A 17,308-nucleotide genomic window follows, 5' to 3' on the forward strand; every position below is an offset into this window, starting at 1 on the left:
CAACCCAAGGGGGACGTGGGGAATAGCCCAAAGAGGAACGTGCGTAGAAAGCCACGGGATGATGGGGCCGAGGGCCACCCCTTTCCGCCCGACATCACATACCATTTCTCAAAACCCGATCGACTGAGGGCAACGGGCACGCCCCCCGGACCACTGAGCTTTCCCCATTTTTTATATAGGCCTGAAAGCAAGGTCTTATCGCCCAAAAAATAGTTTTGAAAAAAAACAAGTTTGAAAGATATCTCTGCGATATCAAAATGAGTTTTTCTCGGGTTTTTTCAAGACCTTTTTTTATTTATAAATTTTGCGTGTTTAAATAGAAAAAGTTTTCCATTTAAAGAGGTATCTTTTCATTCAACAACAGGGAAAAATTAATTTATTTTATTTTAGTTTAGTTTTTTTACCAAATGAAAAGGTATTTTTTGGATGTTTTAAAAATGTTTTCAAAATTCCCTTAATTCCCCTTTTAAATGCCTGTAAAAAATAAAAAAAAAATTTTGGGGGGGTGATACCCTAGTGTAACCCCGCATGCGTCGAAGACAGCGTGGCTGAGGCTTCCCACCTGTGTTCCCCTTTGGGGACTTTGTAGCGCTAAAAGGTTTGGAAAGTTGCATACAACGAAAATAGTTCCCTTGAATCCCTGTCCGGGGGAGCCCTGGGGGGATCAAAGGATCCGAACTGATGCCCGAAATCAAACGGGGGACGAACAAAACCTTGCTCCTGGTATCAAAAAAAACAAAGTAGGAAATTTTCTTTTTTTCCCCATTTTAGACATGCAAACATACAGATGAGGCATTTGTGTGTGTTGTGTGTGTGTGTGTGTGTGTGTGTGTGTTGTGTGTGTGTGTGGTATGATGCATTGTGTGGGGGTTTTGGGGTGTGGGTGTGTGTGGTGGTGGTGGTGGGGGGTTGGGTGTGTGGGGTGTGTGTGTGTATGAGTGTGTGTGTGTGTGTGTGTTTTTGTGTGTTGTGTGTGTTTGTGTGTATGAGTGCATTTTGGTGTGTGTGTGGATTTTGTGTGGGTTGTTTGTGTGGATGGTTGCGTGCGGATGGTGTTTTGGTGAATATAATTATAGTATACCCAACACACCCACACCACCCAAACACACACCAACACACACATATGCCACAGTATTTGACTGTGCATAGACTTGATTTCCCGGGAAAATATTCTTTTTTAAATTTTTCATAGACATCCATATACATACGCAAAAAACCCACCATTATTTCGTAAAATTTTTGATTCAAAAACAACTAAAGGGAAATCTCTAGGCAAGTCCGTTTCCCAAGGAGCCGGAAAGGGGAAAAGGCGCTTACGAATTGGAATTGAGAAATAACTAAATCGTTATTTTTGTCGCCTTTTTATTCCCCTTCAGTTTTCCCCTGCTATGCGAGCCAAAAGGGTGGGAAATGAACACTGCGAACTTGTGGACCACATTAACATAGATTTCAGACAATCAAAAGAAATAGGGTTCCCAATGCACAGCAATCCCAGAGCCTTTCTCAGTTTTCCCAAAATGTAAGTACTGTTCGTGTGATTAGTCGTAAAGACATTTTATGTTAGATGTTCGTATTGTGTATCCCCAAATTGGGATATAGCAAACTCGGGCAATCCCCTTTGGGTTTCAATGACAATAGATATTGTCACTGTATTCTAATGTTTTACGTTTTTTTCGTTATTCCAGATTTTTACCCTTAAGAGGGAAATTCTGCCATGCCGGGCTAGAACAAGATTTACAGAAACTGGCTCGATATGTGGTTGAGGATCGCCAAGAAGAAAGAAGAAATAAATACACAAACGCCCGCAGAAAACCCCAGAATTGATCCGACATCTACCGTTTGCAGTCTGATGAATGCGGCCTTGATATCGGCACATTTATTTTTTTTTAACCTTTAACTACTCTGGAATTAAAAACATCGCCTTATTAAACCGATAAACTTTATTACCTGGGGCCTTCGACCCTCTGCCTCACCCTATTTCTATATTTTGAATACACCGCTAATGAAGAGTAAAATTTTGACGCGCAGAAAAATGCCAATAAAATGAAATAAATCGTCAATTCATTCCTGAGAATAAATGTATGCAATTCACATCTATTACATGGAGAATGGGATCAACTGAAAAGGGTAAACATTAAACAAAAAATCAGAGATATGACAAAACCTGAAGAATTTTTCAGTAAATTTTTGGGGCCCCTTTTCGTTTTCAAGATCTTAAATTTTGCTCTTCAAATTCTGTCACTTCCAACAACCAATGTAGATGTCGAAAGAATTTTGCCGAAAGTCAATTTGTCATAAACTTTCAATGTCTACTCTTTCATCTCTATATTTTTTTCTGAAACCAGCATAGACAATTAATTCTGAGCGTAATCAGAAATGTTAATTTTGACCGTTAGAAAAGTGGTGATGGGGGTTTAAAGAATTGTTTTTCATAGATATTTAGTATCATTATGACATCTAAAAATCAAAAAAGAAGAATGTGATCTGAATAGAACATAAAATTCTAAGATTTTTTTTGTATTTCCTATGCAAAACAGTATTGAGGGTAGTAAAGAGGACGTAAACCATGTGTTCCAGGCGCTTCATGGGCACGAGCTCTTCCCGCGCCAAGACAAATTGTCGCCAAATTCAGAAAGCAAAGAAATAGTCGAACGTATTTGTAGCGGATGAGTATTCGAGGGAAATAAATGAGTCAATGGGGTTGAACTTGGCCGTGACGTCAATAACATTTGTGCTAGAAAGTCACATGACACTGAAGCTGGGCCCCAAAGGGAGATATTTTGCGTCCCTTATAAATTTATCTTTTCTTTTCGTAAGTTTACCCTTAGTTTTCTTTGATTTTTTCAGAAGACGGGTATGCGAACCTAAGGCTGCGAGCTATACCCTATTCTTTCTAAAGGACCCTCCCCCCCCCTGTGATCGAGACAAAGGCAAAATACAGAGATATTTGCCTTTAAAGAGAAAGAATTACACGATGGTAAAACACCGACTATTAGTCTTTTTGGGCTTACCAGGCCGCCTTTTGTGAGTCGGGGTGTCCTGGCTGCCTTCCTGGTCAAACTGGCAACTCAGCTTCAAAAGAACGGCTGTAAATACCGATCTGATGTATAGTTTGTTCATAGATCAGCTTTCAAACTATTCTCTCAAATCGGGGGTTTTTTGGCCATATCTTGATCAAAAAGGGGTTTTTTCCCAGGGATCAGAAGGGGAACAATATGCGAAAAAGCGCGCCTGACACGTGTCACCCGACATTGAATTCTACCCCAAATGTGAGTTTAATAAGCTCCTTCCCTTTCCGACCCCATGGAAGCGGAAATAAAAACATTGAGAGATTCCTTCAAAAGTTGAACATAAAAAAGAAAATAAACAGTCCACATTATAACCCAAGTGGACTATGATATTGTGGATACCCTTTTATATATATATATATAAAATATATATATATATATATATATATATATTATATAATATATTACAACATATATATAGTATTTATATATATATTTATACATATAAATATACATAACATATATATGCATTTTTTATATATATATACTATATAATATATATTATTTTATATATATATATAATATATATATATATAATATATATGGTGTGTGTGTGTCTGTGTGTGTGTGTGTTTTGTGTGTGTGTGTGGGGTGTGTGTGTGTGTGTGTGTCTGTGGTTTTTGTGGTTGTGTGTGTGTATGTGTATAATATATAAATAAATATATATATATATATATATATATATATATATATATATATAAAATTATATATAAATTATTTATATTAATTATATTATATATATATATATATATATATATATATATATATATATATATGTATGTATACATACATACATTTCAACAAATACATAATTGTTGAAAAAATATAAATAAAACATATATATAATAATATATATATATATAATATATATATATTACAATATATATAAAATATATATATTTTTAATATATTTTATATTTTAATATAAAATTTTATATTAATATTTTGGTGTGTGTGGTGTGTGTGGTGTGATAACTTATTAATATATATAATATATATATTATATTAATATTATATATTATATATTATATATTAAATAATAGGGGGTTTGGGTATACTGTAAATATATATATGGTATAATCATATCTAATCTACATCTAAAATATTACATAATAAAAAAATTAATATATAATATATATATAATATATATATATATATATTTGGTGGTGTACCGTATAATATTTAATAATATATATATATAAAAAATTATATAATATATATATATATATTATATAGTATAATAAAATTTTTAAAAATTATAATAAATATATATATAAATATAATTATATATATATATATATATATTTGGTGGTGTCCGTTATTATAATATATATATATATTATATATAATATATATATATATATTATATATATAAATATAAAATATTTTTATAATATATAATTTGTGTGTTACACACACACCACAAAAAACAACAACATATTATATATACATATATGCGGGGGGGGTGTGGTGTGTGGTGTGTGTGTGGTGTGGGTGTGTGGTTTGGGTGGGTGTGTGTTGTTGTGTGTGTGTGTGTCTTTGGCGTGTGCGGCTATTGCACAACACCATACACACACAAAACACAAACACAAACAAAACCACACACACAACCAACCCACACACAACCCAACAACACACACCCACACAACAACACCACAACCACAACACACACACACACACAAAACCCACACACACACACACACAACCCCCACAACACACACAACCAACACACACACACACCACCACCACCACCACACACACATATATATATATATTATATTATATTTTATATTTTTTTAATAATATATTTAAAATTATTATAATAACGTATGGTTATATATAAACATGCATCATAATTACCGTATACAAAAATAATATAAATAAATAAATATATATATATAAAATTTTATATTTTTACTTTTAATTTGTATGTATACGGAAAATGTATGCTTTTTATATATATACACATGTATAAATGTATATAATGTTAATGTATATTTTAAATATATGATATATATAGGAAATAAAAATACATCAAACAAAAAGGATTATAATATATATATATATAAATATATATATTATAAATATATATAATATTATTTTATATATATATATATGATGTCAAGATTGGCGATTTTCAGTAGAGTACCATCATTGTAGAAGAAAAACTAACTGGCTCAATGAGTCAACATAAGTGTGCGTAATTTTTTCGGTGCAGCGGCAGAGGAATCTTCATTACGCCAAGAGAAAGTTTAGATTAATATGCGTGATAATAACTATGTAATATTTGAAAACGGGAGAGTAACTATCAGTTATTTATTTTAATATTCACCTTAAAAATAAAGAAGATAAATTCCAGCATTTATGAGGACAAGAGAAGACTTAAAGAAGACGTCATTGAAGCGTTTTGGGTTTAGTTTAAACCCATAGGATGATACTCAGTGCAAATCATAATCCTAGAGGGAATTTGTGTAGATTTTGGTTAAGTAAGTGGGGTGTATCCTAAACACGTGAGAAAAAACGACTTATTACCTCGGCAAGAAATAAGAAAACAGGTAAACAAAAGTTGTGAAGACCAGAAACGATAACACAAAATTTATAGAGGAAAGTAGTAACGAACATTATAGTAGGGTACAATATGCAGGTGAAAACAATTATATTAAAACGAAAATCGAAAGCAGTAAAATGAATAACACAAGGATGGAAAACCAAAAATAACAATTAACTGAATAATTTTTATAATAGTTATTTGTTCTGGGAGAAAATACAATATAATGAATGCAATGTGAGGACAGCAATAATAAAACATTAGGACAGAAAACTAATAGCAGAAAAATAAAAATTTAAAAAGGGTTAGACAGGGAAGGAGTGTGAGGTGTCAATTAATCTGATCTCAGGGGTTAAACTTCGTTTGTGAAAACAGCGAGAATTTTGTAATATAGGTATTGGTGGTGGTGGGAAAGAACGGGGGGTTTCCTGATTTGTGACGAGGTTTGCGAGGAGTGACGTGGCAGGTGGCCAGTGCAAGTGGAAATGAAAGGTGGCTTGGCACTGGGGGTATTATTAAGGTAAATGGAGACCCCCAAGAAAACCCCCGGTGTCCCAGGTTAGGAGGGGAGGTGGTGGAGCTGGACCCGTCTGCTCCGTGTCTCCCCCCGTTTCTGACAAAAGTGTCCTCATATGGGACGCTCCCTTAAAAGGATGGAAGTGTTTTAAAAAAAGAGAAAGCAGAGCGGTCACTGCGCCCCGCCCAAGGAGGAAAGGCAGCTGCTGGGGACAGAAACGGTGAAAAACGTCCCATTCCGGTCTGCATGTACTGTTACAAAAACAATGTGTATTTTAAAATATGGTTTTGTGCGTGTATATAAGGCCGCGATGGGCCGAAATTGTTTAGAGCGTCGGATTCAAGATGTCACGACGGCAATCTGAGTTCGAGGTTTCGAGTCCACGGCCGGGCCGCGTTTGTTTCCTTGGGAAAGAACTTCACCTCGATTGCCTCCCTAGCCACTGGGTGGCCAGCCACCCCAAGTAGTGCGGTCCCAAGCCCGGAAAAATAGAGAAATAAATTACCTAAAAAGGTAACCCCGGGCATCTCCGTGGAAAGGAACTGGGGCCATAACCTACTCAACTCCAGAGCTCACACATGTATTATATATTTTGTGGGGTGCGTGTATATAAGGCGCGAGGCCAAATGGTTAGAGCGTCGGTTTCAAGACTGTCACGACGGCAATCTGATTTCGAGGTTTCGGGGTCACCGGCCGGCGCTTGTTTCCCTTGGGCAGGAACTTAACCCGATTGCCTGCCTAGCCAGGGTGGCCAGCAGCCCAAGTCGTGCGGGTTCCCAAGCCCGGATAATAGAGAGAATGATTACCTAAAAGGTAACACGGCACTCTCCGTGGAAAGGAATGGGGACCAAAACCACGTACTCACTTCCCAAGAGCTCAAAACAGGAAAAACCTAAGTATCATGCTGTGACCACGGCGGTCAAAACTGAACCTACCGTTAAAAGAAGAAGTGCGTGTATAAAATATATAATATATTATATATATATATATATATATATATATATATATATATATATATATATATATATATACACACATAAAAACACACACACACGTGTGTGTGTGTAAACAGTGCATAGCAAGACCGGATGGTACGTTTTCACCCTTCTGTGTATATACATATATATATCATCATCATCAAAAATAATAACGGTATGCTCATGTTTGAGCAGCCGGGGGACCTCTCCACCACCCTTTCGCCACTAAACTCGATCTTACGCTTTTCTTTCCACTTGTACCATCGACAGCCCGCAAATATCTTTGATGTTGTCGCTCAGTCTTGTCTTCGGTTTTCCTCTTCCTCTGTTTCCTATCACTATCCCTGTCAGCAACTCTTTCTCAATACTTTTACTTCTCATCACATGCCCAGTAAACTTTAATTCCCTCCTGTTAAAGAGGTCCAACAGCCGGTCTTTACAATCTATTTTTCTCAGCACTTCATCATTCGTCTTCTTCTCTGTCCAGCTAATACGCAGTATTTCGTCTGTAACACCACTTTTCAAAACTATTGACCTTTTTCTTGTCTATCTACTTCAGCCCCCAAAACACTCAGAACCATATGATGCATTGGGGGAAAACTAATGAGTTAAATAACCTCAGCTTTGTCCGTAAGTAATGCTTCGGTCTTTCCAAATGTTATTGAGAGCAATTGTGGCGTTTTTGGCAATGGCAATTCTTCTTTTATCTCCGGTGAATCATCATATGTATTAGTTAAAACAACTCCAAGATAAGTGAACCTTTCACATTTTTCCACAATCATCCATTGATTGAAACATGTTTCATTGTTCATTGCCGGTTATCTTTGAATCTTGATGATCTTATTTTTCTTGGCATTAAAAAAACAAGCCAGCCTTTTCGCTTGCTTCTCTAACTTTATCTAGTAGTTGTTGTAGTTCAGTGATACTGCTGGCAATCAAAACTATATCATGGGCGTACCTTAGATTTGATATTTTGTATCCTCCAACATCTACAGTTCCTTCAAAATTTTCTAGAGCCCCTCTCATAATTGTTTCAGAATGTATTTTAAAAGAGGTTGCGAGACAGAATGCAACCCTGTCGCACTCCTTGTTTGACTTCGAACCATTCTGTTAACCCATAAGTGGTTCTTACAGCTGCTTGTTTTTGGTCATACATGGCTTTTATTATTTGGATGATGTGTTTTTGGAAACTTCATATCGTTCATGTTTTTCCAGAGGATATCGTGAACAACAGTATCAAAAGCTTTCACATAACGATGAAACACAGGTTAGGTTTTTTTGGGATGTTCTTGTTTTTCTCTATGATCAATTTTAGATTTAGAATCTGGTTTCTGGTACCTTATCCAGGGCAAAAAACCTGCTTGTCGTCTGCAATTCCTCTCTTAACTTTCAACTTCATTCTTCAGCAATAATTTCAACAAATTTTGCTGCTGTGACTTATTAATGCATTTTTCCTATTATTTTGCATTGGATTGCAGGTAGGGAGTAAAGACCCGATTTTACCCAGTCTTCTGGCCATCTTCTTTATTCAAATTTTTTTACAGAGTTTGTAGAAGAATTTTTCAACACTTTTCGCCAGCATTTTAATTAGTTTTTTGTGTTATTTTATCTATTTTCCCGGGCTTTGTTATTTTTTTTCTTCTTTTATGGTTTTTTTAACTTCGTCTAGCAAATGGCAGTGGTTCATCTTCGTTGTCATTGAGTCTAATTAATGTTGTTGTTAGATCTTTATTCTTTTTGGATAGGTTGGAACAATATTGATTCCATCTATCTTTGACTTCTTTTCCATCACATAAAACAAATCCATCTTCAGTTTTGATAGTGTCCATTGTAGGTTTTAAATTTTCGTGGTGATGTTTCGTACTCCTTGGTAGAGTTCTTAGTTGTCTTATGATAGAACAGTTTTTCAATTCTCTGGCAATGTTCTTTAAATATTTTCCTTATCTTGTCGCAATAATCTTGAATTTTGTATTTTGTTTTTTTTAAATTACTTTTTTTTAACTGGATTATTTATACCCTTTGATTTAGGCATTTCTTGTTCAATTTCACTAAGTGTTTTTTTCAGATATCCAGGGGGAATTTGTCTTTTCTTTTTGGCGAAAGTTTCTTAAGCAGTGCTCAGCAGGAGTTTCTTTTCCTTCTTCCCACAAAATCATTTGGTTTTTTTATCTCTTCAAATTTATTGAGTATTTCAAATCAGTTTGACACTGTAATTCTGTAATTGTTATCAAGAGTTTTGTAGTCGAGCTTTAGAGGTGGTGTAGGACGCTCCATCTTTTTGAGTCTTATTTGAAAGTCGATAGTTAGTAGTTGGTGGTCACTGTTGCAGTCGGCAACCAGGTCTTGTTTGGCATTTTTTATGTAACTTTTCCATTTTTGGTTCATCACAATGTAGTCAATTTGGTTTTCGTGTTCTTTGTCTGGTGAAAACCACGTGTTTCAAGTGTCTTGGGTGGTGGGTTTGGGAAAAATGTATTGGCTATAACTAATTATTTGTACTACAGAATTCAAAATCTTTCCTCTTTCTTTATATCTCCAAGGCCGAATTTTCCAGGGTGTCCATTTTTTTAGATAATTTTTTCCTACTTTGGCGTTGAGGTCTCCCATGATTACTTTACATCTTGTTAGGGATTGTGTCTAAAGTATTTGGAGAGAGTTATAAAAAAAATTTCCCTTTTCCACCTTGCAATGTTGGTTGGTGCGTAGCATTGTATAATACTAATGTTATGAGGTTTTGCTTGTATTCTGACTTTTAAAATGCGATCATTTATTGGGCTGTACCCAATTAGGGCATTTGCAGTTTTTTTCGTGAGAATCATAGCAACTCCGTGACTATAATTTCTTTCTTCTTTTCCAGAAAAAAGAACTGTATAGAAGATGGATGGTTGCCCATCTTCTATTTGTGGTTACTGGTGACTTATCTCTTTGGGGAGAATTTTTTGTGGGTGTGAGTGCCCCCAGGTATGGCGGTTTTTGAAGTGAAGTCGGAGATCAAGGGGGGCCCGGGTGGCTCCCCAGTCGGCTAAGGAATGGCAGTCCTTGTGGTGCTCCTGCTGTTTTCAGGTTCTGCTGGAGACGGGGAAAGTTTATCTCGTTTGTTTTGGGTACTGTTCGTCTTAAATACACTAGCGCTGGTAAGCGCGCAGGGAACGAGGGAGCCCCCGTGTTCCAATGAGCGGGACATGCTGTGGACCTGTGTGCCAACGGTAACTATGCTGAACTCCAGGTTGCGGGGTGTGTGCTAAAACTGTCTTGTTTTCTTTTGTTTTTGAAACTTCCATTAACTTTTCAATTGGTCTCACTTATTCCTTTGTATTTGAATGGTTGGTATCTATCCATTTCGTTACAGACAGTATGTAATTTAAACCCCTCTCTTTCATTTTTCTTACGTTCCACGTTCCCATTTTTAATTGTCTTAATTGGGCATTTTTTTCTTTATCTTCTTTGTCTTCCAGATGATATTCAAAATTGTCAGCCTGGTTGCCCACTGACTAATGCCCCCCCTTGAAACCCAGCGACGGGCGATGGGAATGAATAAACATTTCTGGATTTTAATCATTGGTTTTAAGGTTTGTCAGAGAAAAAAAATTGAGTGGAAAACCCCCAGGCTCCTCTCAACTCGCCAAGTCTCCAACTAACTAGGAGGAAATATCTCGTCGCTTTAAAACAGTACACTGTAATACCCCAAACATATTTTTTGTGAAAAGTAATCAGTAGAACTGAAGTGTTTTTCAACAGATATCCACTGCCCTGCTGCGACAGTTTACCGAACCCTGGTATAGGGAGTAATAGGGTGTATCCTTGTTAAGGAACCCTAGAGTGCATTATGTCTTACCCGGACCCCAAAAACACACAACACACACACATAGGTGAAACGTAAACCCCCGGTCTACTAGTACTGTTTACACACACACACACACAACACACACACAAAACACAACAACCACACACACAACAAACACAACACACACACCACTCGCGCGCGCGCACATACACCACACACACAACACAACCACACCAAAAATACACATGTGTATATATTATATATAATATATATATTATTATATTTATATACATTATATATACATATAAAAATAATATAATATATTTTATATAAAATATATATTATTTTATATTTTATAATATATATATGCAACCACAACACACACACATAATTATAAATATATAACAAAACACACAGTATCTGTAGATTTTATAGGGTTTTTTATATATATATTTTAATAATTAATAATAAATATATTTATATTAATATATATATTATATATATATATATATCCCATTTTTACACACCCCACACACCCACAACACAACACACTCTTATAACACATTTTTTTATTTATATCTATCTATCAATCAACCCATCTATCTATCTATATATCTATTTAAAAGGGGCAATGAAGGAAGATTTGTATAAGAAACTCATAAAATGAGTGTCCCTTTTTAATCTCGTGTCAGCAGTAAAAAGGCGAACCATTTCCTATATCAAAAGTTGTGGGGGAATGCGACCTATGGTATTTTATTCAGATTTCAATAAAGCAAAAGTAATCCGAAATCCATGATATGATCTAGTTATTCCCTTTCTCTGACTTCAAGAAGCCACAAAAATTGGGAACGGCTGGATTAAAGCTTTCAAAACGAAAAAAGAAAGGTAGAAATAAGGAGAAAAAGAATGAAAAAAAGAGGAAAGGGAAGGGAAAAAAGCGGATCTCGACATTTACGGAACACGCAACGCGTTTTAATGTTTTTTACCAAACGACTGGCTAACAACAGGGATAAATTTCTGGCCAGCTCGCGTATTTTGAATGTCAAAAAAAGAGAAGAAAGTTTTATATCTGAAATCTAGTTTATCCATTGACAACGGTTAAAATTGCGTTTATCAGCTTTAGTAGCGAGTATGTGAAACAAGAGATAAAGTTAGAATAAAAGGTTATACATACATATGTGTTGTGTGTGTGTGTGGTGTGTGTGTATGTGTGTTGTGTGCTGTGTAGGGTATGTTATATATATATATATATATATATATATATATAAAATATAATATATATCATATAAATTCAAAACATGTAGGAAAAATCATATATATATAAGATACATAACATATATATATATATATATATATAAATAATATATAATTATATATATATATATATTATATATATATATATATATATATATATATATATATATATATATATAAAATGTGTGTGTGTGTGTGTGTGTTGTGTGTGTGTGTGTGTGTGTGTGTGTGTGGTGGTTTTGTTTTGTATATATATATATATATATATATATATATATATATAAAAATAAAATATATATAAAAATATATATCTTATATATATACACATAAAAAGTCCAAACATGTAGGAAAAAATCTTTGTAAACAGTGGTCGCCTTGTCATGGAAAAATAAGTGGCATAAAGAAAAGCCCGAAAACGAAAACATAAGGTTAAGGTTACCCAATTGGCTAAGTGCCTTTCACATAACCAGTATATTTTGCCTTCCAGTTTGGGATATGTAATTTATCCCGAGTAGATTTATCTTCTGTTTGAAAACAAAAAACCAGTTCATTTAAGTTAAACATGTAGAGTTTCTTTCTCACACTTTTTTTTGGGAGCTGCAGCAGACTCTTATAGCGAAAAGAAAACGGGTCCCGGGGTGCTCACTTTAAGGATCAGAAAATTGACTTTAGACTTTTTTACTTTGCTTAATTGTGTCTGAAGTTTTCCCCAGAGAGTAGATTAAAAGGGTGTTTGTAGAAACCTTTTCCCCGCAACAGAGGCATTCATAAAATGTAAAGGGTTAGTGCTAGTCTTGTATTTTTAGAATTTCACATATATTGTCTTTCTGTTTGAGGCATACTGGAAAATACACTTACCAAAAAGCTGCGCAAATTACCTGGGAAAGTTTTTCATTTTTCCGGGATTTTTAACGAATCTCCGGCCTCGTATGACTGCAGCACCGATTGTTAGCCCCCACTGTAATTCTTTTAAAATGAAATTTTTTTGGTAAAAAAACGTAACAGTTTTTTTTGAGGAATTTTAAACCTTGATTTTGGGTTCATGGGGTTTTATGGAGCTGGTCGAGGGAAAAGAAAATTTACGGTCTTAATGGTTTTATGGGGCCGTTTTAGCACAGACATTCAACTGCCCATTATCATATTAATTTTTTTTTTTTAAATTTTTTTCAAAACCAAAGGGAGAGAGAGATGATGTGATTGAGAAAAGATAAGGAAAGAAAAGGGGAATGATAATGAAAAGAAATGATAAGAAAGAAATGATAAGGAAATGATAAGAAAATAAATGAAAAATAAAACAAAATGAAATGATTAGATCATATGACAATAAGATTTTACTTTTTAATATTAATATCAACGTATTATCATTACGGTTTTTTAGGTTACTTTTATTTTTAATTTTTAATATTTTTTAATTAATTTTTATATTTTTTAATTACTTTATTTTAAATATTTTACTTTATTATTATTTTTTTATTATATTATTATTTTTCAATTTATTATATCTTTATTTTTTAATTATATTATTATTTTTATTATAATTTTTTTATTATTATTATCATTATATAATCCACTTTATTTTATTATTATAATTATATTATTACATATTTTAATTTTATTCTCTCTTTCCTCTCTCCCCTCCTTTCCTCCTTCTTCTCCTCCTCTCTCTCCCCCTCCCCCCCCCCCCCCCCCCCCCCCCCCACCGGGCGTAACGGTCATGAAAGAGAAAGAAATTCTTCAGACCAACATTGTACAAGAATAAACGTGCCCCACTGTAGAGTCAAAAAAAAAAAAAAAAAAAAAAAGTCTGTTGCGTTGTTTTATATATGAGAAATTTTCTGAGACGGTCACCAAGACCTGGAGATTCTTTCCCGGGAAAATTTATGGGCGGTTTAGAGAAAAAATTTTTTGGGGGGCTTACGAGTAATCGATTAAAAAGAAAGAAATTATTATAATTAAATAAATAATAATAATAAAAATAATAATTATTATAATAATAAAAAAATAATAATAATAAAATTTAAAATAAAATAAAAATAATAAAAAAAATAATAATTATTATTTATTTTTTTTTTTTTAAATGATAAAAAAAATTTTATATTTTGTTATTATAATAAAAAATAAATTTTTAAAAATTATTTTAATAAAATAAAATAATAATAATAATTATTTTTTATTTGTTTTTGGTATGATTTTTATCTTTATTTTACGTATTATTATATTTTCTCCCTACATCTATATATAAAAATAATATTAAAAACCGCTTCATGCAACAGCAGCTATGTTTTTCTTTAAATATTCCCCAAGTTTTGAAACCCTTTCCAAATTTTTTCCGCGGAAAAATAACCAATATATTTTTTGGGCAGTTCCTCACCAAAAATGGATTAATGTTTTACACGGTTCTTATATATTTGCAACAGCTCGAAAAAAAAGCCTTTTTAATCTAAGTGATTTAAGGGAAATTTTTTTAAAACCCCGAAAAAGATTTTTCCGGGGCAAGGTAGTTGTATGTATGTTTCTCCCCTTCTTTTTTTCCCTCAATCCCATCTCTTTTTCTCTCTCTCTGCTTCTTTTTCTCTGTCTATTGTTTGTTGTCGTCGTCTATATGTCTGTCCTCTGCTCCCCGTCTTGTCGTAAACTGTCTGTCTGTCTGTCTGTCTGTCTGTCTGTCTGTCTGTCGTTGTCTCTCCTTTTTTCTCATCCCCCCCTGTCCCTGTCTCTTCTTTGTTGTCTCCTTTTTTTTTATGGGGGGGGTAACTTCGCCTAGTCAAGACACCCAGGGTTTTGTATATTGATTCGTGTTCTTTAAACCATGCTATTGATAAGAGAAAATCATAGGATCCTTCACCCATAAGTACTTTTAAAAATGTACCCCATGCGTGCGAGCGGAAAGTGTGGGCACCCCTGTTGTACGTTTCCCATATTTTTTTTATATTATATAGGAACTGAGTTTACCCTTTTTTCCCTCATATTTTATTCTCATTTTTTTTTATTTCCTCGGTTTTACCTACCCCTTTTTTTTTTTTTCCTTTTCCATCTTCACAGGTCGATTTTTAATGTTCTTTCCTTTAAACATTCATTTTTTCGAATGCGTATACAACACAGAAAAAGATCGGGAACAAATGGTATTTTAAAATGCCACCTAAAAAAAATTAACAGTTCACCTTTTTTGACAAAAGGGGATGTGAAGGGGGGGCCGTCCGAGTTGGCACTCTAGCCCTGTCACTAACCCCTGCGGGCCCTGTAATAGCGGGAGCGTGGCACCCTTTTTGAAACAGGGATGCCTCTGGAAGGTGAAAGTCCCAAAAATTGGGCGAGGTAATTAGTAACACCCGAAGTCCTGGGGCGGCGCGGGGATGCCCCACTAATTATTTGTCAGTTGCCATCGTTCGTTGGGGGGAAAAAAAAAGGCACTTTATTCATCGCATTTTTTATTAGCGAAATACTTTTTTTTCATACATTCTACGTATACTACCAGCAAGAATCTGTTTTCTCTCGGGTCATCACAGAAAATTTCCTCAGACTCTGTGTTTAGTCTGAGGGGAGTCTCCTGCTAAGCGAATACCAATGATATCGATAAGAATCTAGGGCCCGCAAGCTGTTCTTTGGCCCAATGATAATATTTACCTCAGTTGACTTTATCTCTCTTTTCCTCTCTCTTCTCTCCCTTCTCTTCCACACCCCACCACACACACACACACACACACACACACACCACACACAAAAACCACACACCACACACCACACACAAAAACACACACACACAACAACACACAACAAAACCAGGGGGGGGGGGGGGGAAAAAAAAGAGGGGGGAGGAAAAAAGGCCTGATTACCGGTGTTTTTTTTGTGAAAAAAAAATTGTTTTTAACAGTTTTTTTTAAAAAAATGTAAAAAAACGCCTCGGGGAAGGGCTAACGGGGAACACAGAGAGAGCAGAGGCCCCCAAAAACTACACCATATGGTAAGGGCGAGCAAATTTATTAGCAATCATCGCAAGTCTTTGGGCTTCTGTGTGTGTTTGTGTGTGTGTGTGTCATTATCTCGGGATTCTGATCTTTTGTTTTAAAAGCGAGAACTATCAAAGTTTGTATGTTAAAATTTTTGCATACAAAAAAAATCCCCCTTATATTTTGTTCAGGATATTTCAAAACTTTTCGTCTTTAGGAGTTCGGCGGGATTGTTATCGGGAATGAAAAATTTCTTGTAGATTCTCCCAAACAGTTCGGGGTTTTTTTAATCTTTGTTAACTCATCCAAGGAAAGTATTTTTCCACCCATTGCCATAAATTCCAGAGCCATATTAAATTCAGAGGTAGTTTAATAACATAACCTGTTAAAACGTAGAAAAGGGTATGGCTGAAAATGAAGGTTCCCCCAGGGGAAGGGGGTACCACATCTCGTCCCGATGGTTTTTTAAGATCAAGTCATTGAATTAAATAAATGTCCACGTTTTGGATTAAAAAAAAAAAAACCCATTTCTTCTATTTTTCCCAAATTTTTTTTTCATCATCAATATTTTGATATTTTGAATATACTGCAGTGCGAAGACAGGTTTTTTTGTATTGATGATACCTTGTATTTATTTTAAAAAAGGGAAATTTTTTTACAGAACAGAAGGTAATATCGATGAACATTTTTTTTTGGGGGGGGCCCTTTGTCCCGCATTTTGATTCTTCATTTCTTTAGACATTACCGGGTTTCTGCTAGATTACCAACAGTTGTTTTTTAATTTTCCGTATGGTTTTCTTTACCGTCATTTGATTTTTTTAACTTTATGTTTAAGTTCAAACATTTTGTAGACTGGGAAACAAAATAATCCCCTTTCTCCCCCCCGAAGTTGGTTTCCAGTTAAATAAACGGGCTTCCCATAATTCTCATATTTAATGTTGGGGTTTTCTTATACCATCTTCTTTTAGACTGTATGGGAAATTGTATTTGCATTTTTTTTCACTGCTACGGATTATAACTTTATTCCCCCTCTTTTTTCACATGCCACTATTATCAAACTTATTCCACAAATCTTCCACAGAACAGGGTTTCACCATAACCTCAGGTCATGATGGTAGAACAGAATTTAATCTGTAAAACACCAGCTATATAGATAACTGTCTTACAAACTTCGCAAATGATCAAGGTTCCCAAGAAAATTTAATTTTTCCCT

General features: G+C 34.6%; 1 pseudogene; it reads right to left on the bottom strand.

The window, feature by feature from the left end:
* Positions 1 to 12,595: 12,595 nt before the first annotated feature.
* The window catches only part of LOC119578315, a 9,803-nt pseudogene continuing 5,090 nt past the window's right edge, over positions 12,596 to 17,308 (bottom strand).

Source organism: Penaeus monodon, chromosome 2 (genome assembly GCF_015228065.2).
Source record: "Penaeus monodon isolate SGIC_2016 chromosome 2, NSTDA_Pmon_1, whole genome shotgun sequence".
Lineage (NCBI taxonomy): Eukaryota > Metazoa > Arthropoda > Malacostraca > Decapoda > Penaeidae > Penaeus > Penaeus monodon.